This window comes from Anolis sagrei, chromosome 1, assembly GCF_037176765.1.
Source record: "Anolis sagrei isolate rAnoSag1 chromosome 1, rAnoSag1.mat, whole genome shotgun sequence".
In the NCBI taxonomy this organism is placed as follows: domain Eukaryota; kingdom Metazoa; phylum Chordata; class Lepidosauria; order Squamata; family Dactyloidae; genus Anolis; species Anolis sagrei.
Genome location: NC_090021.1, coordinates 108,686,076 through 108,711,358, shown reverse-complemented (window position 1 = coordinate 108,711,358; position 25,283 = coordinate 108,686,076).

Here is a 25,283-nt window from a genome sequence, read left to right as displayed (position 1 = left end):
AAATCATGCTCACCACCTTTAAGAAACTAGAGTTGCTGTGGTCTATCCAGTGCAATTTTGTGAATCAACACCCATGAACAGGCCTAAAAACCAAGACACCAAGAATGTTATTGTTGGGCTTTGTAATCCATGTTATTTTAATTCAAAACTTTTGAAGGTAATAGTGCGGTTGTTGATTTTTAAACTAATGAATGCTCCCTAGCTTCCATCCAAATGGACCTCAGGCAGGGCCGTAGCCAGAAAAAAATTGAACCCCCCCGCCCCTGGCTACAGGCCTGACCTCAGGCACACACTCAACTGGGCTGAGGTGAAGTACTAGTTTGGATGAATTATAAAAAGATAAACATATAGAGAGAACATTACAGCATGACAATCTTGGGGTTTCTGACAGTGGGAAAGTTACTGAAGTACACTCTATCTATAGCAAGACTTGCAGCAATGCATACAGGATTGTAATATACATATTCTAACATAATAAGGGGAATATAAATTATATTTAATTAATTACATTATTATTTCATGAACAATAAAATGGCCCTTGCCATTTTTATATGAGGCTATGTTTGGCTCCACACTGTATAAATAATGCAATTCAAGTGACCACTTTAACTGCCATGGCTCCATCCTGAGATTTGTGGTTTGGTGAGGCACCCACACTCTTTGCCAGAGAAGGCTAAATATCTGATAAAACCATAGGTCCCATGATCCCATAATACTAAGCCATAGCAACGAAAGTTGTATCAATTTGCATTAATTCTGCAGTGTAGTTGCACCCATAGTTTCCATTTTTATTTTCAGACTACAGGTGTATATTTATGGGTCATATAGAGTGATTTATTCACCGAGAATGCAACATTTCATACAAGGAGACTAAACAAAAAACAAACAAACAAACCAAGTTTCTTAGTGGAATTAACACAGGAGAATATATACTAGAATTAAGTTTCTAATTGAGTATTTAATATTGCTGATGATGCTCCCAAATAGTACTATTGTAGCAGAAATAAGGCAAAAGCCAGGCTGACCTTCCTCCTATTGAATAAACAAGAGAGAAATGTGTACTGTATCCATATGAACAGAGATACTTTTGAAATTTTTGTTTATAGTAAATATTTTTTACAAAATATGGGGACTACAATGATATATTACTAGAGATTACTGCAATGACATATTCCTACATGTAAAAATTATATCCCTATTATACAAAGTTATAAATCAGCGCAAACACTCAAAACGTGTATGTTGTATATACAAGAAATGTACTGCATCAAATGGGACAAAAAGGAAATGAGATGTAATATATTTCATTTTCTAACTGAAAGACTAAACCTTATCCCTATGCTCATTGGCCTTCACCTCCTTCAAATTAAAATAACTAATACAATATGGGTGACCATTGTAACTGCAATGGCTCAATCTCAAGCTGCTTAGAAAGTGATATGACTTAACAAAAGGAGTGTAATGAGTTGAAGCAGGTAGTTGATGCAGAGAAACACAACTTTGGTAGGTGAGATTAGTTTTTGGTCACTGGGACTCTTGGGGGCTAGAAAGACTGCCAAAATCTCTTCCATATGTTTTTTAATGTGATCTAAACTCTGGAGTCCCCAGTGGCACAGCAAGTTAAACCGCTGAGCTGCTGAACTTGCTGCCTGAAAGGTTAGTGGTTCAAATCCGGGTAGCAGGGCGAGCTCCTGCTTTTAGCCCCAGCTTCTGCCTACCTAGCAGTTCAAAAACATGCAGATGTGAATAGATCAACAGGTGCCACTCCGGTGGGAAGGTAATGGCACATCATGCATTCATGCCAGCCACATAGCCTTGGAGGCATCTATGGACAACGCTGTTTAGAAATGGAGATTAGCACTACCCCCCCCCCCAACAGAGTCAGATACAACTAGACTTAATGTCAAGGTAAAACTTTTACCTTTTTTAATTTTCTGCTCCTAGAGCACCCAGGAGAGGCAATGCATCACTGTTTCTGGCCAAAGAAGTCAGAAGCCACCCAAACATCATGGGTTAGAGACTGTAGGTGGGCTCAGGACTACCTTTTTCCCACAGGAAAGTTAATTCATAAACGTGCAGCTTTACTCTGGACACATCTCATTTAAGTTATTTTGTTTGCTGTAGTGTCTACATCTTATCAGAACCACAGAGAGCAAGGGTAGGCAACTGTGTAGGGGTCAGGGGCAATTCTTTCAATTTTTCACTTTTTGGAGGGGCTTTTTAGTTTGTTTTTAATCAACAAACCCTCCAATATCGCACTGTTTCAGCAAAACTGGGCACTGCCATGGGGCCTAAGTTGCCACAAACTTGAAGTCCGTGGATATCATGCAGTTCACAGGCTGTGTTTTCACCAACCCAAAATAACAGAAAATGTTACTAGTTTCCTGCATAAACATCTAATTTATTCTTTGTGAAAAATAATCACATAATCTCTATGTCCTCAAAATTGCTTACTGCTCTTAAGGCTTCCCTGCTCCTGTATGTGCCACAGAAATCAGTGTTTATGGTATATAAGTTATTATCCTTGGAAGAGAGTAATAATACTGCAAGCAAATGAGTTTAATTTAGGATTTTTAGCAGCTATAAGTAATGTTATCTAAATATATACGTATGCCACTTTCAGCACAAGAGGTGAGAAAACTACAGAAACAGCAAAATATTGCAAATCACAACATGAGAGAATATGTTATTTTTGTTCATTTTGTTCCAGTACTGAAAGAAATAAGAAGTGTGAGTCACTTGCACTTGGAGTGAACTAGACAGAGCTCTTGGAGATGCTGGTAATTGAAACTGAGAGCTCCTGAGTGCATTCATCCTCTCACTAGAAGTTTTTCCAAGAAGAGGCCTTCCCAAGAGTGCCTTCTAAATACAGGTTCTCTGGTATAAGTGTTCACTCTTCTAATCATATAAATGGGGTGGCAAATTGTGGTTATTCCAACAAAAGGGAAAGAGCACTCCACTTTCCCCCGGCTCAGAAACACTCTTTATTTGGGGTTATTTGTAGTTTCAAGTTGCTTTGATCTTTCATAAGTACAGTAGTGTCTCGCTTATCCAACATAAACAGGCCAGCAGAATATTGGATAAGTGAAAATGATGGATAATAAGGAAGGATTAAGGAAAAGCCTATTAAATGTCAAATTGCATTATGATTTTACAAATTAAGCACCAAAACATCATGTTTTACAAGAAATTGACAGAAAAAGCAGTTCCATACATGGTAACTTTATGAAGTAATTACTGTATTTATGAATTCAGCACCAAAACATCGCAATGTATTGAAACAGCTGTGGATCCGAGTGGGAAGCAGATTGCATTGGATAATACAGAATGTTGGTTGAGCAAAGGTTGGATAAGTGAGACTCTACTGTGCTCAATTTTTTTCACATTGCTCAATCCACAGGACTTTATCCCAAAGATTTCCAATTAATCTTCTATTTGTATTCAAGGAACAGGGAGGAAGGGAAGAGAAAGAAAGACAAACAGTATCCTTAAGATTGATTTGCTTTTTATCAGAAAAAATCAGTTGGTGACAAAGGGTTGCGTAAGATGATATATAGATTTGTCAAGCAATTCTCTGTCTAACTTTAAAGTACAAAATAGTAATACTCTTCTCACTCCTAAATTAATTGTCTAGAAGTAAAAGATTTTTCTGAAGAGAATTCTTTCATTATTTATGTGCCTATCAGATCCATATATTAGTAAATATAGTATGCAAAAAAACACAAAACAAAACAAAAACAATTGTCTCTGTTCATACCTCTATCAATGAGTTGTAATTTGTAAAAATTATCTCAATTCAGCTGTCTCTCTTCTAGATCTTCATTTCATTTTTATTGTTCCAGAACAACTACCTAAAGGTAAGTGATTTTTTTGTCCAGGGAGACTGGAATGTTCTTCAACTGGTTTGTGGGTATTGCCTTTATTGTGGAAGATTTGTGATCATTTATGGTATTATCTCATGCAGAATCTATCCAGTTTGTCCAATGTAGAGTGCAGATGGACATTGATGACAGAGGATGGCATATATTGGATTCATTTATTTTATTTATACCCTGCATTTCTCTCAATATGGGACTCAAGACAGTTCACAGACTAGATAGATATTGCAGCAAGCATTATTAGGATTTATGATGTTACCATCAGTATGTATGTGGGATTAAAGTAAGCATCTGTCAACATACCAGGGCATTGATATCTTATTTCCATCCATGTCATGTGTCCTATTATAGCAAGGATTAAGGTTGGAGGTGTCTAAACAAATTAATATCTGCCACACAGAGGTTGTGAGATGGCAGAAGTATTATCCAAAATGTATTATAGTTCATAGATGGTGTGGATGTGGATGCTTCAGGTGACAACAAGCAGCGTTCTCATATTGTCTACACTGGTTACTTAATGGATTGTTGCTGGGTATCAGATTTAACTTGTTAATTCATTTTATATCTCATCTGGCAATACATACAGACATACATAACATAGCTTCAAATATTGGTGGCGTGTGGTCCAAGAACTTAGTACATAATAAAGATTTGAATGGGCCATCCAGGGATGTCTGGGTTGTCTATCTGGGGTAATATTTAGAGTGAGATTTGAGAATATGTCCATGTGGATTTAATTTGGCACATCTGTCTGGAATTCTCTGCGCAGCTATTCATCAGGAACATCTGAAGATGTGAGTGTGTGTTTCTTTCAAATTGGCTGTTAATTTATGGTGACTTCAACAATTTCATTAAGATTTCTTAGGTGAGGAATACACAAGGGTGGTTTTGCCATCTCCTTTCTTTGAAATATAGGCTACGCAGCATTTGGTATTCATAGGTGATCTCCCATCCAAGTACTAACCAGAGTCGACCTTGTATAGCTTCCAAAGTCAGATGGGATCTAGTGTTTTAGATATTTCTACCATAAGTAGGGATGTGTGAGAATTTGTGTAAAAATTAACTGAGCTTTGAACATTTCTTTGCAGAGAGAATGCAATGTGGATAATCTTTTAGAGAAAGAAACATGGAAGAAAACAAAACTGATGCTTTTCCATTCAGTATATTAAATACTTAGAAGTCAGGATCTGAATTAGTGTACCTAGCTGTACAAGTTTTCAGTGTATTTAGCTGTGCTCTCTTTTTTCTGAGAGTGTCCTCATTCAACAGTGGCATTTATATGCCAAATAGTGTCTACTGAATATGATTAAGGCAGCTGGTTGAGAATGTTGTTATTAGATAATAATTCTGTATGAGTATGAGCTTGAAGTATGAGAGAATGAGATGTAGGTGACTAAAAACAGATCTATTAATTGCTAACTTTGGGATCTGGTATGAAAGGTTTATATCAGTAGTTCTCAACCTTTTTTGACCAGGGCCCACTTGACCAGGGCCCAATATAGCCAGGGCCCAATATGGCCAGGGCCCACTTGACCAGGAACCACTTTGACCAGGGACCAGTTGACCAGGGTTTACTTGACCAGAGACCACTTTGACCAGGGACCACTCTCCAACATTAGTACCAAAAGGGTTACAAATCAGTTTTTGGTCAACTTTCGATTTGGTTTGGGGTGCTGATTCAGAAAATTGCATTGCATAGACCACAGCAGCTCTAGTTTCTGATACAGAAAATATGCCATCCAGTAGTCGCCATCTGCTCGCCCACAGAAAACCATATTTAATAATCTAGTGCTGATGCAATCTATCCAAGGGTGTGGGGCTGGTCAGTGACAGGGAAGGAGTGGCAGGCGGTGTGAAAGGAGTGGAAATACAATACAATACAATACAATACAGTACAATACAATAAAGAGGAAGGAGGCTTGCATCCTCACAGCCCACTGGTGGTCCACAGCCCACAGGTAATGAACCACCAGTTTATGTCATTTGCCCCTTTCCTTAACATTTGACTTCCCACTTTATGACTGAGATCCAGTAACATGATGTGCATTGCAGACATTCCACAGGCAGAAGTATGTTGCAATTTTCCCCTCACAACTCTTAGGACACACTGTTTTGCTGCAAAAGTCCCCTTTCGATGGCCATTCAGCAGTTGGTGAAGAGTGGGGTTTGGTCAGAGAATAATCTGGCTATGTCCCAGTAGCCAGATGCAGAGTGGTGGTGATGGTCTCATTTGCCAAGATGTACCACTTTGAGATGTCTCCATGGATGATGCAATCATTCTGCACCTGGCCTACTCATATCTACCTCCTGTCTTTTCATTGCAGTGAAATGATGAGTTTTGGAAAGTGGGAGATTGGTTGTTGAGGAGGGACGAAGAAAATATCTTCCTCTTCAGTGATTTTGAAGAAGACATATTTAGGCATATGTCCAACTGTACACTCGTTCATACCACTAACAAGAAATTGTACGTGAAAGTTTGCCATAATCTAGTACGTGAAAGTTTGCAATAATCTAAAAAGTTGTCTTTGCTATCTCTGTGTATCTTTAATATATTCAAAACCTTATCTAATTCCATTCTGAGCAGAATGAACATTTGGCAGATGGGTCGGGATGACATGAAAAATGCCAATGAAATCAGTTTATCAAATAATAAGCAGTTATGTGTCACCTCATTGATACATTTTCCTCTGGAGGAACTGACAAGAGGACAATTCTCTACCCCTTCATCAGGCATACCAGCAGGTTAGCCTGACTCTGGCTTTCCTGCATCAATGATTCTTTGATCTGCCATATGTTTAGATTTTTTTAAATGCAAAACTGGTGTAATTATATTTTTTTCTGGGACGTAATGTTCTTTCTTCACTTTGACTAATATAACATAATTGCATTTGTGTGGCACCAGAAGCAGAGCCCAGTAGGAATACATATGTTGATTGCCAGTGCAGTCAGTTCACAACACAAGAACCCCTTTGCCAGGGATTCACACTGCCATTTCTGCAAATTGTGAAGAGGGACCTCTTCATAATCACAGTTGTCAAAATCAACAGTTGTCAAAAATCAAATCAGAAGCAAATCTCAGAATTTCCTACAAAAAACTGTGATAGAAATGGGAAGTGACATATAACATTTCCCAACTGCATTTCTCATGCATCTCTTTCCGTAATTTAGTGCTCAAAAACAATATTATTGTCCGTCATAAAAGGACACAGAGACCCAAGAATTCTACTCTTGTTCCTGGGCATAAGTTCCATTATGTGGCAGTTTAGTTTGCTCATTCTGCGTAAGCATTTAGAGGTTTAGTAAACATCTTTCACTTCACAGGTGACTTCAACTGAAATTATGTTGACGTTGTGGTCAAAGTATCTTTCCAACGAATTCTCATACTTCCTACTGTGACCATTATAGCTTGACTAAGCAGCTCTTTGAATGGGATTATGTATTCAAAGATCCAGAAATTCTATCTGATTGAAAAATCAAGCCCATAATACTCCTTTGTAGGATATGAATAATGACCTATCCACCTAAATATATATATATATAGCAGCTCAGTGGAGAAAAAAAAAGGGGGGGGGTGTTCTGTTATGAAGTCACCTATGTGAATGTTTTGTTGAAGGTTTTTGTGGCCAGAATCACTGGGTTGCTGTGAGTTTTCCAGGCTGTATGGCCATGTTCCAGAAGCATTTTCTCCTGATGTTTTGCCCACATCTATGGCAGGCATCCTCAGAGGTTGAGAGGTCTGTTGGAAACTAGGCAAGTGAGTTTTATATATCTGTGGCATGTGCAGGGTGGGAGAATTCCAGACAAGAATCAATCAGGGCCAGCTAACACCTCCCAACAAAGGATTTCCCCAGCCAGCAGCTAGCCAGGCTTTGAAGCTGCAAGGCCATTAAATGCTAATCAAGGTGGCCAATTGCAACATTCACACTTGCCTCAAGCAGACAAGAGTTCTTTCTCCTACCTCAAACATTCCACAGATATATAAACCTCACTTGCCTAGTTTCCAACAGACCCCTCAACCTCTGAAGATTGGCTGCCATAGATGTGGGTGAAACATTAGGAGAGAATCCTTCTGAAACATGGTGATACAGCCCAGAAAACTCACAGCAACCATATGTAAATGTTGATTTTTGATATAAGTTAAAAAGATCCAAATGTCCATTTGTCTTGTCCTTTACTGTGGCTGCCATAACTGACTAGACAGATAGAGAGAGAGAGAGAGAGAGAGAGGACCTGTTGTGTGCCTAAGGATATAAATAGTGTGCCACTGTGTATAAAGTGCTTTGGATCTAGGCCTGGACAAAATGGCATTATCATTTGCTGGGGGAGAAGCATTCCAGGCATTGAGATTTCCGGGTCCCTGGTCTGAGACCTACAGATTTTCCATGCTGATGTAACATGAGATGGCCCCAGTGATATTTTAAGGGTTAGTTCATGACAATGTCATTAAGTATCAACCTCAGTAAATCAAAGTATGCTGTGGAAGTGAAAACACAAAGTCCAACAAATGACGAAACACTTCTAAGGGCACTTCTGCATGGACACCTTATCCAAGGGTTTATCCAGAGAGTCAAATTACAGATTCGCCCTGGGATAGTTTTTACTACTAGCACTCAGATTGCTGCGGAAGTGGGCATGAGCCCTTACTGCCAGCCCTCAAGCTGCTGCAATGGCACTAAGGAGTCCTGACTGTCCAGCAACGCCAAACCATTGTTAATCAGTGGTACATGGATGTCACAGTAGAGAAGAAAATTCTGCTCTAGTATCAACTATTTAGGATGAGGTGAAGAAGGTGGGAAGTTAATAATAAGAGAAGAAAAGGGTCAAAGCATTAGTCCCATAGTACCACATTTAAGAGCTCTTTGCAATTACCTTTTTTTCAATGGTGGCAACTGGGTTTTTAAACTTCAGTCACATTGCCCAATGGCTCCCATCACACCCTGGAGAACTACTTCCAGGGAGGCTCCATGCTGCTGCTGCTGAAAAAATGGTGGCACTGGACAACAGCAGGCTCCCTGTTTTTCCATTAGGAAAGATGGTTCAAACCACTGAAAATAGGCTTCACCCTGTGTGATGAGGCAGGGGGGAAGCAGAGATAGAGCATGGCACAGAGCAACAGGTCTCAGTGCCCCCTGCATGAGTGCTGGAACACAGCAGTACCCATAAATTCTGACGGCACGTGTGATGAGGTGGTAAGTGACTCCTGAGGCAACAAATCCTTAAGTAAACCATTGATTCTCCATATTGAGTGTTTCCCTCTGCTGAGTTCCAATGCCAGCTTCAGCTTAAGAAAGAGAAAGATTGAAGGTGACACAGTTACTAAGCAAATGTCCCCCCCTTCACCATAGAGTCTAATGTGGTTGCCAAAAGTAACCCACAGTAATGGAGGCTAGGGGTACACACAAAAAAACCCCCATTAAAATGTTATTTTTCCACCCTGAGGTTCTATGTTCTGTTCCTCATTCTCAGGTTTGGAAGAGAGGTGCCGGTCCTGAGACTTAGGAATTTCAGCCTCTGAAATCAGGGAACTGTATCACTTCAGGAGGCATTTTGCCCAGTTGGTAAGACAACTTCTGGAAGAAATGGGATTTCTACTGAGCATTAAACTTTTCCGTTGAGCCAGTTCTCTTCTGTGAAAAAGTTCCTTTTGATGATGGCTTGCTCATGTATAGTTTCTAAAGAAGCAAAGCAAAAACTCTCAGACAATAGCCCAATAATTTCCTTCTCATTAAACATTTTGTACTTTTTACACAATCCCCTAATTAATCAATATTTCCCTAAGGGAACTGCATGGGAGCTGAAGAAACTGCCAGAAGCTTGGCCTATGTGAAAGGCCAACGTCACTGGGGGGAAAGTGACGTACTTACTGTAGGTCAAGTTCAGTAATGTCAACTTATTATTTGGAGATGTTCCAACTAGCCAGCTGACAATTTGGGCTGATGTTCAGCAACCCACAGAAATACACATAAACCACTTGACATACTTTTTGAGATTGCTCGAAGATTTGACTCCTGCTTCTTCTTCTCCTCCAATTTCAAAACAGAATTTGAATTATTATTTTGTGGGACAATATACTATGCACATTTCTGGTTTCAGTTATTTTTCTATAACTGTTGCTAACACATTTCTACTCACTGTTTATTTATTCGATTTTATTGCTATACTGTTTCATTTATTTACTCTTCTAACTTTCCAAATAGAAATAGTGCTTGTTGTTGTTCATTCTTTCAGTCGCCTCCGACTCTTTGTGACCTCATGGACCAGCCCACGCCAGAGCTCCCTGTCGGCCGTCACCACCCCCAGCTCCTTCAAGGTCAGTCCCGTCACTTCAAGGATGCCATCCATCCATCTTGCCCTTGGTCAGCCCCTCTTCCTTTTGCCTTCCACTTTCCCCAGCATAATTGTCTTCTCTAGGCTTTCCTGTCTCCTCATGATGTGGCCAAAGTACTTCAACTTTGTCTCTAGTATCCTTCCCTCCAGTGAGCAGCCGGGCTTTATTTCCTGGAGGATGGACTGGTTGGATCTTTTCGCAGTCCAAGGCACTCTCAGCACTTTCCTCCAGCACCACATCTCAAAAGCATCGATCTTCCTTTGCTCAGCCTTCCCTAATGTCCAGCTCTCACATCCATAGGTTACTACAGGGAATACCATGGCTTTGACTAGGCGGATCTTTGTTGCCAGTCTGATGTCTCTACTCTTTACTATTTTATCAAGACTGGACATTGCTTTCCTCCCAAGAAGTAAGCGTCTTCTGATTTCCTGGCCACAGTCTGCATCTGCAGTAATCTTTGTGCCTAGAAATACAAAGTCTGTCACGGCCTCCACATTTTCTCCCTCTATTTTCCAGTTGTCAATCATTCTTGTTGCCATAATCTTGGTTTTTTTTTATGTTTAGCTGCAACCCAGCTTTTGCGCTTTCTTCTTTCACCTTGATTAGAAGGCTCCTCAGCTCCTCCTCACTTTCGGCCATCAGAGTGGTGTCATCTGCATATCTGAGGTTGTTAATGTTTCTTCCAGCAATTTTCACCCCAGCCTTGCATTCATCAAGCCCCGCACATCGCATGATGTGTTCTGCATACAAGTTTAAAAGGTTGGGTGAGAGTATGCAACCTTGCCGTACGCCTTTCCCAATCTTGAACCAGTCTGTTGTTCCGTGGTCAGTTCTTACTGTTGCTACTTGGTCCTTGTACAGATTCCTCAGGAGAGAGACAAGGTGGCTTGGGATGCCCATCCCACCAAGAACTTGCCACAATTTATTATGATCCACACAGTCAAAGGCTTTAGAATAGTCAATGAAGCAGAAGTAGATGTTTTTCTGAAACTCCTGCCTTTCTCCATTATCCAGCGGATATTGGCAATCTGGTCTCTCGTTCCTCTGCCTTTTCTAAACCCAGCTTGAACATCTGGGCATTACCTTACTGGCATGAGAAATAAGGGCCACTGTACGGATGTTTGAGCAGTCTTTCGCATTTCCCTTTTTTGGTATGGGGATATAAGTTGATTTTTTCCAGTCTGATGGCCATTCTTGTGTTTTCCATATTTGCTGGCATATGGCATGCATCACCTTGACAGCATCATCTTTTAAGATTTTAAACAGTTCAGCTGGGATCCCGTCGTCTCCTGCTGCCTTGTTGTTAGTGCTGCACCCCATTAATAACGAAATGCATATAAAATACACCATAATTTAGACAAAAATCATGCTGTTTAAAGCATTCATTTATAGAGATGTCCCAATGCTAGGTTAGTGTTGTCCAAGGCTGAAATACTCTAATATTTCCTACCAGTGTGCAAGTAATGGCCTAACAACATTATTTGGGTTGCCCCTCATTTATTTATTCATCTAATTTGCTATTTTCCTTTTACTGTAAGCAATAGGAAGGCAGTAATTGAGGTTTAAATTATAACATCATCCTGTGCTAGCAGTTTTGCTGGAAGGCCTTTGAATCTACATATCAAAGCCTTTTATGTTCTTTACATGCTATAATCCCAATCCATACACATTTTGCTTTTTGGACTGCCATAACATGGGAAGCAGTAATGGGTATGCATAAGTCTGTGGAGCTTCCATGAACATGAAGGCAGATTTCCCACCTGAGATGGGAACTCTGTCTTTGTACTCAGAGGAGGATTTCTGATATATCCCATGGCCCCTGGAAAATGCATCTAGGAACTATAGCTCTGTAGTTTAATATTGATTTTCTCAAGGCTTTCCCTTTGTCTTTGCTCAATTAATAACTTATTTTTTGTAATAATAACTTTATTTTTATACCCTGCCTCCATCTCCCTGGAGGGACTCGGGGCGGCTAACATGGGGCCAAGCCATGCTTAAAATGTCACATATTAAAAGGCATAACGACAGCATAAAACAAAATAAAACAACAACATTAAAACAATATATAAAAAGCATCATAACCAAAGTTGTAAGTTTTAATTGTTGTATATGGGGTGTTTAAATTGGGTTATTTCTTAAATTAGTGTATGATGTTATTAGTTGATTATTCATTTGATTTATTATGTCTATTTTTTGTGTTTTTAAAACTTTTGTATGCTACTTTGAATCCCACCCATGGGAAAAGTAGGATAGAAATGAAACAACAACAACAACACCAACAACACCAACAACATAAACCTCATCTTAATTTTATTCGTACACATATGGTCATGCCCAGAATTGTATTTTTCAGAGCTTTTAACAGATAGAATGAAGACCAGGGTAGCTTGACCTAAAGTATTTTCTTTCCTTCCTTCCCTTGATAAATATTTCATATAGATGCTATGGACATTTCTGCCTAAACTCAGTCTCTAGGCCTACAAGAAAGTGGACTGGATGAAATTACTCACTTCTGAGAAGACAGAGTTCTTCACATCAAAACACCATTATTAAATTTGACTTCACATATTCTAAGGTTTAACTTGGACATGACAATCTGTTTAGGTCATGGACTGTGTTAGGTCCTCATTCCATTTGAAATGATACTAGTAATCTTCTGAATAGAAAGTGAGAAAACTTATCTTGCATAAAATATTATTTTGGCCTGTTTTCCTATTACTTATTATTTTAATGTTGGGATCAACTCCCAATCTTTGACAATGTGGCTTTCTACCCGGAAACTAGGTGTCCAATGTATGCACATTTTAGAGAATTTGATATGTATATAAGAAGGAATTCGAGCGTCTAGCTGGTGTGCCAAATCCAACACAAGTCCCTGGAGCTCTGCCTGTTCCAAAATTTCTATTTCAAGGATTGGGGAATCAGACAAGGCAAGGGAAATCATGTGGCTATCACCTGACCCATTTTGCTTTATATAAGCACATGAGGACAAATAATTCTATAGTTGTCTCCCCACTGTGGGATACGAATTAACATTCATCTGCAATATATGTCTCATAGATGTGCACCTCAAAGTTATAGGGATGAATTATTCTGCGGGGAAAAAGAACAAAGGGAGATTGCTCATTCTATCATAGCTATTAGATATAGCTTCGCACAGGCTAAATGGCTGTGCTGCAGAAAAATCCTGCCAATTGGAAGTTCAGCAGTTTGAGCCTGGGTCAGGGTGAGCATTCGATGTTAGCACCAGCTCACCTGCCCACCTAGCAGGTTGAAAGCAGAAGTGCGAGTAGATAAAATAGGTACCACTTTTAGTGGGGAGGTAATAAAGGCACCCTTAAGGTCATTGATTGGAAGAAAGCTCCCAGAAGATATTTAGGACATGTGAATATAAGGTGAAAAGTGTGCAAAATTCATGTTGATTGATTTCTTCTTCTATTTCACAAGATTTTCCAGTTGTTACAAACATGATTTTCAAACTGGTAATGAATAATTCCTATGATCAAAATATGTAGTCATCAGATTTTCTCTGATATTGGAAGCTAAGCAAAGTCACTGCTTGTTAGTATGTGGATAGGAAGCCACCAATGAATCAAACCAATGAATCAAAGGTACTGTAGGTTATATTTCAGAGGAGAGAACTGGCAAAACCACAAAACCACCTCTGACATAGAATCCTATGAAATGCATGTAGTCACCATAAGTCAACAGGCACATACATACACACAGTGCATAATTACAAATGTATTTTTCATTTCTATCACAGGTCTATGACAGAAGGATATACAGGGGTACACACACCGTACATGGGTAATCTCTGAACAATCTTGAGAGATAATAGAATGACATTTATCTTATAGAGATAACAGAAAGTTCATTAACTGATGATTAACTTTTTCCACTCTAAGTACTAACAGTTTCATCAATAGTCATCTCCTTTAGTGTTGTAATCAACCATCCACTGTGATGAAAACATGGAGAATGGCTCATTTGGTGATTAATATGAAAGGCAAATGAGAATGGATTAATTGACTGTATTTATGCCTTAGGATATTCATGTAGATGGCCTTCTGAAAATAAACTCAGCTTCCGTTGTGTAAAACCTATGATTCTTGTTCCTACAAGTCATGCGGAAAACACCACATGTAAATATCTCATCTCATGAGCTTGAACTTTAGATGTAGAAACCCACTACATCAGTGGGAGCCTGAAATCTTTCAGTCATGCAGCTATTAAGATGCCCTCATAAATATGCATATTATGTTGCCTTTATGAATGTACCTCTGATATAACTTGGTTTAACTTAATTTCCCTTGAATAAGCCTTTTATGAATAGACTTAACTCAGAGGGCTTTTGACTGAGGTGCTAAAAAAGAAAAGAGTTGTAGTTTTAGCATTCAAGAAAGGAGAAGAAATAGAAATTATAAAATGTGCTAAGTAATTTATTTAATTTTTTTAGCATAATGGTTATTGCAGGGTTTTTTTTTGTATATCAAGAAGAGGGGGGAGAAAATACAGTGTAGTCTTCCATAATATTTACAGAATGTTTATAAGCCATGGACTTTCTCAAATGAATGGTGTTTAAGCTTTGGAGTGACAGGGTGTGTTTTGCTTTGTTTTAGTTTTTCAAACAGCTTTCCATTTAAAGTGTTCCCGAGAAAGGTGATAAAGGGTGTCCAATGCTGTATGCTAAGTGTTTATGGCTTAGCAAACATCCTGAGCAAATGTCACAGACCTGGGGGAGAATGGTATTTGCTAAAAGAACTTTCTCTGGATGCGGAAGACAGATAACCGTACTGATACTTCCGTGATATCTGTATGGCACAATACTGCAAATGCGACCAAGCACTAAATGGGAATGAAATCTGCTGTATGATACCAGTGTGGGCAGTTAGATGTCACTGGGTTTACTGCCCATCAGAGGCTTCAGTGTAAACAAACATCTTTCAGAGAAGCTCAGTGACCTGGTATGTCTGCCATAATGTGGAGCTGTGCCTATTCCGCAGCTGATGACTATTTTGGAAAACATTCAGTTTAAGCGTTCTGATGCTTCAACAAAGCCCTGTCTGTTTTATTGCCTGAAATCTGTCTTCACATTTTCACAGTCCAGACAGTTCAAAATCAAAGTAGTACTTGGCTAATGATATTTATTCTGACTGAACAATTCCCAAAACCCTGCAGGCTTTGTTGGCTGGTGAATTTTGGGATCTTTAGTGTAAAAAGGAATGTTTATTTATTTACCAAATTTGTATATCGCCTTTCCCAGCCTGGGGGCAACTCAAGATGGTTCATAGTCAGTAACAATTCGATGCCACAACAATTAAAAGACAATTAAAACAGTCATAAATACTATTAAAAACATTTAGCATATAGTATAAAAAACAGTACAAAGCCAAAAATAAAATCATCATAAACATCATTATCCAGTTGTATCATCAGGTCATTCATTGATTTCATATTTACCAGATTATGCTGAATTAGCGAAAGCTTGCTCAAAAAGCCAGGTTTTAACCTTTCTGCGGAAGGTAAGAAGGGAGAGGGCCGCCCTTATATCCCTAGGCAGGGTGTTCCACAGCTGAGGGGCCACTACTGAGAAGACCCTGTCTCTCGTCCCTGCCAAACGCATTTGCGAAGAAGGTGGGACCGAGAGCAGGGTCTCCCCAGAAGATCTTAGAGTCCTAGATGGTTCATAAGGAGAGATACATTCAGATAGGTAAACAAGATCAGAACCAGAAATATTGTCATCAGAGCCTCAGTGAAGAAGCCCTGGGTTCCAAATGCTTGTGCTGCAGGAATGGAAAATGCTCAGACAACACAAACAGCAATATACTTCCAAACAAATAAGCAGTTTTCAGCAAGCTGTGGTAGTGCCACAAGAAGCTGAAAGTCTATTCATCCCCAGGAGGTTTTTATTCACATTCCCATATTTCCCTTCCCACCCCTCTCTCCCCCGTCCCACCAACTTTACAGATGTTCATGTAGATGTTCTCTGACAAGTTGCTAGTGTACAGAAATGAAGACATATAGATTCTCTACATCATAATAAGTACATGTTTGTATAGTTCAAGGCTTTGGGGTCACCAAAATACTCTGCGGAAGGTTAACAGGTTAAGTGAAGCCGTGTATGTCTGGCCTTCTGCCAAGTGTGGTGCTACAGACAAAACAGAACAAGCTGCCAAGTTTGCAGGAGCTGGAGGCTCTGACATTTTGGACTGGAAGGATGCCAAAATGGTGTGTGTATGTGAGGGAGAGAGAGTGTGTGCGCTTCTCTTCAGATTTTTTTTCAAAATTCAAATCATTTAATATTCTTTGCAAATGAAATGTCTCAGTAGGTCATGCTGACATAAAGAAATAGCAGGAGCCATGAAAAGTTGTCATGGGAAAACTAAGATGAAAGCAACTGAGTTGAAAGTACGTTTTTATTTTATTTTATGTTCAACCTTCCACTTTCATTCCTGCTATGAAAAAAAGAGTGCTCAGAGCAGCTAACACACTTTATCAAAAACCATGTAAGCAGTACAATTATTGTAATTACAGCAATCAATAGATATGAAAGAATCCGTTTCGAAGACCAGTGAATACGGTTTTACACCTGAATGAAGAGTAGTGAGAATGAGAACTGATCACATCTGTGAAAGGATGAATTTCACAATTTGGAAGCAAATCTGGTGAAAAGTGTCTCCTGCATATCTATTAGATTGGTTTCTGCAAGTGACATACACTCAGAAACACCTCTACTAAAGATGTTGGCAATGATCCTGCACCAATATGGTGGAGTAGCTAGCTCTAGCCCAGGTTGTCCACTGAGAGTTCTCTAGTTAGCATCTCACTTTTTTCATTGTTCCCAATACATTTGAAAACCAGGGGACAACATTACCTCTACTACATGTGAGGGTTATTCAAGAATGGGTTTTCAGCATCCTGAACACCCCCCCCCCATGAGCATTCCAGTGGCATATGTAAGTTCAGATACTATCTGGGACAGATTCACAGCTGTCATGGTGGCCATAAAGTCCTGAGCCACTTATAAAAGGGCAGTCTTAGGTTCAGTGTTGAAGACTCCAAGCATCGCAAGGAGGCTATTAAACAGAGGCTGGATGGCCACTTGTCAGGAGTGCTTTGAATGTGGTTTTCCTGCTTCTTGGCAGGGGGTTAGATTGGATGGCCCACAAGGTCTCTTCCAACCCTATGATTCTATGAGTCTATGAAAGAAGTCCAATGTCACTCCCCAAATCACTCCAGATAGCACAGCAAGGTAGGAAGGGAGACTATTGAGCAGTGGGGTGGGTGGGAAATCCACCAATAAGTTCCTTAATCTATTTTAGCCACCCACATTTAGGTACACACACTCCTACCTTGCAGACTGTGGGATAAGGCATCTAATCATTGGGATGGAATTTTGAAAAACCATTATAATTACTCCCCACCTTTGGTTGGCATCTTGAATGGAACAGGATTGTATAATAGTTCCATTGCAGAGCTCCACTACAGCTTCAACACCCTCAGAATAATAGTAGAACCACTGAAGCCCCCCCCCCCCCCCCAACGACTGTCCTTTGACTGCTGGATAGAAACAGGAGGGCTTGTCAGAAAGTGTGTATCCACCACCCTGTTCATTTTCCCATTTTAGAGATCAAGCAGGCTTTCAACAGAACCACCTTTTGAGGTGAAGGGAACATTTAGTATCTGATGGAGAGAAAGGAGGATCAAAGAAGCTTTTATGACATTTCTGTAACCAGAAATGAGACGATGACATCATACAGGTAGACCTCCATAGGACCTGGCAAGCTCCACCGATGCTGGAATAATTCTGCATCTGCTTATGAGGATATAGTCAAATACTTCTATGATTTCCCCCTCAATCAGTTACAGAACTGCCATGATGGATTTCAGTGGTTCAGTGGTAAGTTGGAAGAAAATGGTGCTTTGGTTGCTGCAGAAACCTTTGCAAAGATCAAGGAGCAAATATATGAAAGTTTGGATTTACACTTGCATTTGCCACTAACAGGATGACATATAGAATATCGCAAGCTGTGGTTCAACACATGGCATGGAATTATAATGCAAGAAATAAATTTTTTCCTAGGTTTATATAACCTCAATTCTCACAGATGTAGTGTAGCTCCAGCTTCTCCATATCTTAGTCTGGATCCCTTGTTTTCTTGATAATGTTTGATTAACAGAAGGACATGACCCAGACTGAACATACTGCAAATCCACATGAGAAATAGAGAAGAGGAATGAAGTCCCAGCTTGGACAATCAGCCAGATGAGGGAGGAGACATTCTGCTAGATTTTTTAATATAAAAACTACACCGAATCTTAAAGGATGTGAAGATTATAAGTCAGGACTCTACTGTAGTACATGAAAGATGGACACAGACACATCCTCACCATTCTGTTAAAGTTCACCTTAGATATTCTATAAAATGTACAAAAACAAGTGCTCCAATGCTTTTTTTACAATGCATTAGGCATCCTATCCCCCAATACTTATATAAGACAAAGGCTATTTCCAAGGGCTAGATCACGCAGTTACCAATGCTATTTTACAGTAATCACCTGGTTAGAGAGGCATTTAGCCATGAGTAACACCTTAATGTTTCGCTAAAATTATGTCAGGGAAAATATCATCCATATGGCAGCTTACATCTGTAGCCTTGTACAAATAGCAGGCTTAAAAACATTCATAATAGCCTTCTGTGTTACTAAGGACAGCTCGGGAACTGCCGAGTATTAAGAAATAGCAGGGTGTAATCTGTGGAAAGTGCCTGTGGAAACCAGCAGGTAAATTAGCCCCCTTCGCTTCCTACATCCCCTCCTTCCCCCACTCCCTATTTTCTCTGGAAGATACAACAAGCGGTCTCTTGTAAAGATAATTCTACTGCTTAACCTTTCTTATGTCTTTTAAATGCATGCTACTGAACAAAATAAGTGGATGATTGTCCAGGGTAGTTTTGATCATACCAAATCTGGCCCACAGAGATTATGCTCCACTAAAGCAGAAGCCATGTATTGATGTCTGCTGGATTCTGTCTGGTTTTGCTTTCATTGGCACACATCGAAAGGGAACCTTTTTAGAGCCTTAGATGGCACCACACATGGCTAGTGAGCTCTTGTACTGGCTTAATCCAAACTTTCTGAAGAATTGGGATGAATGAGTGATTTGAAAGGACAGGTTGAGACCTTTGACACCTTGATTGCTCATGTTATACAACAACATATTTATAAAGGTTAAAATTGAGTTTGCCAGATTTAAGTAATTTCCAGAAAGTATTTAGTTACTTCAAGGTGGTTAGCAGTTATATCTTAGGGTACTTCCAGACAGGCATTTATCCTGGGAACATTCACTTTTAAAATATGCAAATGTTCCTGGAAGCCCATCGCACACAACCCAGAAAGCATGTGCTTTCTGTGGTGGATGTCCAGATGTTCTGGGAGAATACCTGGACACTCTAAACCCCTCCCCCAAACCCCCAAAAGCCCTTTAAAAAACAAAAGAACTTACCTGGCCTCCATTACAGGGGTGCGGGAGCAATCCCTCCCTTTCTCCTGGCACATCATTTCTACATGCCAGGAGTGCTCCAGCACAACTTTAATGGAGTCTGGGTTAGTTCTTTTGTTTTTAAAGGGCTTTGGGGGAGGGGGTTGGTGTTCTCACCATTTTCTGGATTAATTTAGCCCCGAAAACTGTGGGACCACTGTCTGGACTTCCCCCTCAAAAATCCAGAACTTTTGAGAGAGCAGTCTAGACAGTGGAAGTAGTGAGTTTATCCCGTGCCTTCCAAGAAGGTGCAGAATAAACCCACTAACAAATTAATTTGCCACAAACCAGGGTTTTCCTGATTTGTGGCAAATTAATTCATGTTTTTCAGGGACGTCTTCTGGACAGCTCCCTTTTAATTGCGGAAACTCATGTGTTAAAGGGGCTGGCATACAAAACACTCTTCTCCCATTAGCCTCTTCCTATGGAAGTAACTAAGAATTTATGATGGAAAAGGTTAAAATTGTCCTTGTCAAATTTTAATCATATTGTAACTCAGCAAAGCCTTGGTTATTAGTAATGTAATAAATCACAAATATCTAGTTGTATTTAACCCAATTTGTAACCAGTTACTTCCAAGTTCTCATTAAATATGGCACAATTTAGCCATAAAATTCTGGCATCATCCTTTATTATTTCTCCAACTAGAGTATATTTTTAATCCCTTTCCTGCAGCAACCCCTCCCCCCCCCCCAGTATAGTATTTTCTTCCCACCTTTTCTCTGAATGCAGAATTGAGGAGTTTTGCACACCCACAGAAACACACACACACACACACTTTTCAAAAAAGCTACTTGTAGCTTATTGTGCACGTTTGGTTGCTTCTGAAATGCCTGGTAGCTTTATTTTGCTAGCAATCCCAGGTGGCCTATAAATTTTTCTTCTCTTCTTTCCTCCCCTGAAGGTTTGACTGCTTGATATTTTAATGAACTATCAGTTACCATCAGAGTTGCCTACAGCCTCAAATTTTCTTTATACAAGTTTATATGTTTAAAGGGATTTTACTGAGAATGTGGGCGCTGTTCCATCTCGCTCAGAATGCTGACTGCAAAGCCCTCTCATAACACTTCATTAGCTTGGCAAAAGAGAAAGAGAAAGCAAGAAAGTAATCTCATGTAAAACCTCAAAGCAGTTAGCAAAGAAAGACTGCAAGAATAAAGTAAGTGGTAGCAGATCCTATTTTACTTTGGATGCTAAGCAGGGTTAGCCCTGTTTAGCACTTGGATGGGGGACCACCAATTAATACTAGGTGCTATGGACTATATTTCAGAGGAAGAAACTGACAAAACCACCTCTGAGTATTCCTGTCTAAGGCCCCTTCTACACTGCCATATAATCCAGACTATCAAAGCAGATAACCCACATTATTTGCTTTAAACTGGAGTATAAGAGTCTATACTGCCATGTAATCGAGTTTAAAGCAGATAATCAGGATTTTATATGGCAGTATAGAAGAGGCCCAAGAGAAACCCTATGAAATTCCTGGGGTCCCTATAAACTGGGAGGTAGATTGAAGGTACATAGAACTATTGCAGTAGAAGCTGCAACAAAGGCCATCCTGAATCTCTCACCTTTATGCCATACAGAAATACACAAAGCACTATTGACAGATGGCCATCCTGCCTCTGTATAAAAACTCTAGTGAAAGAAATGCCACCAGACTCCCAGGCAGCATATTCCTCTGCTGAATGCCTATTATTCTCAGGACGTTCTCTCTAATATATAGGTGAAAATTTTTCTTGGACAGTGGAACCTCTACTTAAGAGTGTCCCAATTTAGGAGCATTTTGAGTTAAGAGCTGTCACTTGTCCTGGGTTTGGCTTTGAGATAAAAGCTGCATTTTGAATTAAGAGCTGGATCCAGAGGGAGCACTACCGTGAGAGTACAGAGCTTTAGGGCTTCAAAGGAGCAGTCTCCATGCCTTGTGCCTCCATGCCTCGTGTCTCATGGCACATGCTCTTGCCTCCTTTGGGAAATTACTGTTTGTTTTGCTCTTGTTTACTTCGGGAGATTGCTGTCCGTTTTGAGGAACTTTGGGTTATTTGATTTTGTATGGTTTTTATTCCTGATATGTTTGGCTTCATGAAGAGAGAGAAAGGGAGGGAGAGCAAGAGAGCGAGGGTGGCTGGAATGAGTACAGTATGAAGAAAATGATGCTTCTGCCTTTTCGCTTTGTGCTTTGTGCTTCCTTGCCACAACTTTGTGCTTCTACCATTTTAAAGTTGATCTTTCTTTTCCATTGTTCTGTGTGAATGTGCATTTATACATTATGCATTATTTGTTATTTATTTATAAAGTAAATTTTCTTATTTAAAAACATGTAACAAAAATGGGGGGTTACGCGGGGCTGGGATGGATTAATAGCATTTCAAGATATTTCAATGGGAAAACTCACTTTGAGATAAGAGCATGTAAGTGGCTCAGTCACGGGATAAATTAAACTCTTAGGTCAAGGTATCACTGTAGTTTAAATCTATTGCTCTATGCTTGGAACAAATATCATATCGTCTCTTAACCTCCTCTTTTCCAGGTTAAACATATACACACACAGAAAGAGTTTTATCTCTCAGATGAGAAGCCTATTTTTGTGAAAAGTATTTGCAAAGTCCATATACAGTGGGAAAGCAGGGGCGGAATGAAGAGACAATTCACATGAATATTATGGAAGCTAGGTGATATCGGCCCTGGGATTTTATACTACAAATAGTGTTAGTATGAATGTCAGATCCTCTCTGACATTCCTACTCATTGTCCTGATCTGCTGCATCAAGGTTTATGAATGTTAGAACATATTTGTCCATCTTCTTTTTCTAGGATCTAAAACTATACATACAATCCTATAAAAAGGTATAGGCAAATCCAGCATATGTTTTTTTAAAAAAATCTTATATTTTATTCATTTGAAACCTGATGAATTTTTCAGATTACTTGCCCTGAACTGTAATGGCTGAGACCCTGCCTCAGGAGACATACCAGTAACATCTCCATTCCTTTGTCTCCTGATGCTATGTTGCCAACCACAATTCCTCTTTTTTGTAAATATTGCTTTGAAACTATATAATTCCTCAAGCTGGAGGGTGCTAGACTGCTTCAAAGAATGTAGGAAGATCAGCAGAGAAAAATGTTTGCCATCATGGCTACTAGGACTGGTGGGGAGTTGGAAAACTGGAGACAAATTGACTTTGGAAGACTGGGATCTTCTGTGTAGTGGTCCTTATAAGTGGTACATAGGAATGTCATTGGCTCTGAGGTAGATTTTCTTGCCAAAACTATCATAGACCTGAAGCAATTTAGCCATTGTCCCGAGACTTGGTATAAAAGATTGAGACTTAATTGGGATGTTAAAATCCCCAAAGGTTGAACACCAGTTTTAATGGATGAAGGCCTTAGGCACTTTAAAGATCAAAACAAAAGCTGTAATGAAGCTGGAACTTTCTTCTGACCGGAAAACCTTTTGAAAGACCTCTGGCACCTACCAAACTTAAAAGCAATGTTAAGCCCTTGGCTTACTACAGGTATCTTTAGCTAGAATGTGCTGGATTCACACTCAGGCCTGTGGACTGAAACCTTTTACTTCTTCAGTAGATTGCTTTTAAAACTTCTTACACAGAGGCACACATGAGGCAGATGTTGTGAACAATAAAACAATGATGTTTATTTAAGAGAACTTGAACAAAATAGGCATTAAGCTTAGTTGGTTTAAAAGATTGTCTTAAAAGCGTATGGTTTCTTTAAGCAGTTCCAAAACTTAGTTGCGAGTAACACTCTTTTCTCCCTCCAGAGATTACTGACAGGATTTCTTCTCTGCAAGTAACCCCAAACTCCACACAGACAGTTCTTCTCCTTTGGGATCTGTCTTTCCACTCCCTAGCTATCCTTCCCAAATAGCTGCAATCTTCTCACTAGCTATCACTGCTAGCTAACTGACCACTTTCAGGCATCTCTCACTACTCTCTTCTCCACTCCAAACTCCTTCTCCTTTGGCACCCAGATTCAATCTCTCTGACAGGGTTTTAAAATGCCCCCTTAATGTCATTTTTTCCATTTTCTAAGTTAAGCTCCGCCCACTCTCTTCCAGCCAATCACCAACTCCTCTCATTTTCCTCCAAGTTCCTAAGCACGCCCTCTTCAGGAAATGAGATTTAAAATGGATGCTCCCGACACTCTTTCCAAAATGGCTGCCGAACTTCCTGGGCCTAAAATTTTAGGCTTTTCCTAGTCAAACAGGTAGGGATTTCACTACACTTGGCCATCTAATTTAAATATCTGTTGTTGTTCATTCGTTCAGTCGTCTCCACTCTTCGTGACCTCATGGACCAGCCCACACCAGAGCTCCCTGTCAGCCGTCACCACCCCCAGCTCCTTCAAGGTCAGTCCAGTCACTTCAAGGATGCCATCCATCCATCTTGCCCTTGGTCGGCCCCTCTTCCTTTTGCCTTCCACTTTCCCCAGCATAATTGTCTTCTCTAGGCTTTGCTTTCTCCTCATGATGTGGCCAAAGTACTTCAACTTTGTCTCTAGTATCCTTCCCTCCAGTGAGCAGTCGGGCTTTATTTCCTGGAGGATGGACTGGTTGGATCTTCTCGCAGTCCAAGGCACTCTCAGAACTTTCCTCCAACACCACAGTTCAAAAGCATCTATCTTCCTTCGCTCAGCCTTCCCTAAGGTCCAGCTCTCACATCCGTAGGTTACTACAGGGAATACCATGGCTTTGACTAGGCGGATCTTTGTTTAAATATGCTTGAACAAATATCATATCATCTCTTAACCTCCTCTTTTCCAGGTTAAACATAATTTAAATATCTATTTGTATATAAAAATTGCAGACTTCACAGCCTGCATCAATTTCTGGGATAGGAAAAAATGGGAACCATGACTTTAACTCAGACATTAATTTGGATCGGTTTTTGCATGAATACTCCACTTTTAGGTCTTATGATTCATCCCGCACATCCATAATTTATGAGATCGTTTGTATGGTTCATGATGTGGTTGTTTCTTGGGAACAGTGTTTCACAAAACACAGACTGACTCATGAAAGTTATAAAGCAGTAAATCAGGAAGAATGTCCAAAATTGTATTATCTTCATGCCTGTTAGTGGGCAGATTCCAGTTCACTGGGCAGTGTGTATGCTTAATTTATTTCCATTTGTTTCCTTCTGATACACCATCACACAGTGCCCTCTAGGAGGATATTTAGTTGTTGAGGACCTCCAACAGGTTCACCTTTGTGCACTTGAAAACGTGTAATCAATCAACACCATATTAACCAGAGAACTGGCTTTCCTACATTTTATATCACTGCTTATTAAAAACATTAATATCGGTTGACGTTTTGAGAGAATGGAACGTTCGGTACTAAAAGTATACACATTGGTTCAACAAAACATAGTATGGTTTGCCATATGCATAAAGTTTCTCTTACGTAAGTCTGGATACGACCCAAGTTGCTGACCCTGATCTTATTGTTGTTTAAGAAATGGAAAATTAAACAGCCGTATTTAAGGCCATAGCCTTGCAAATATTTACACAC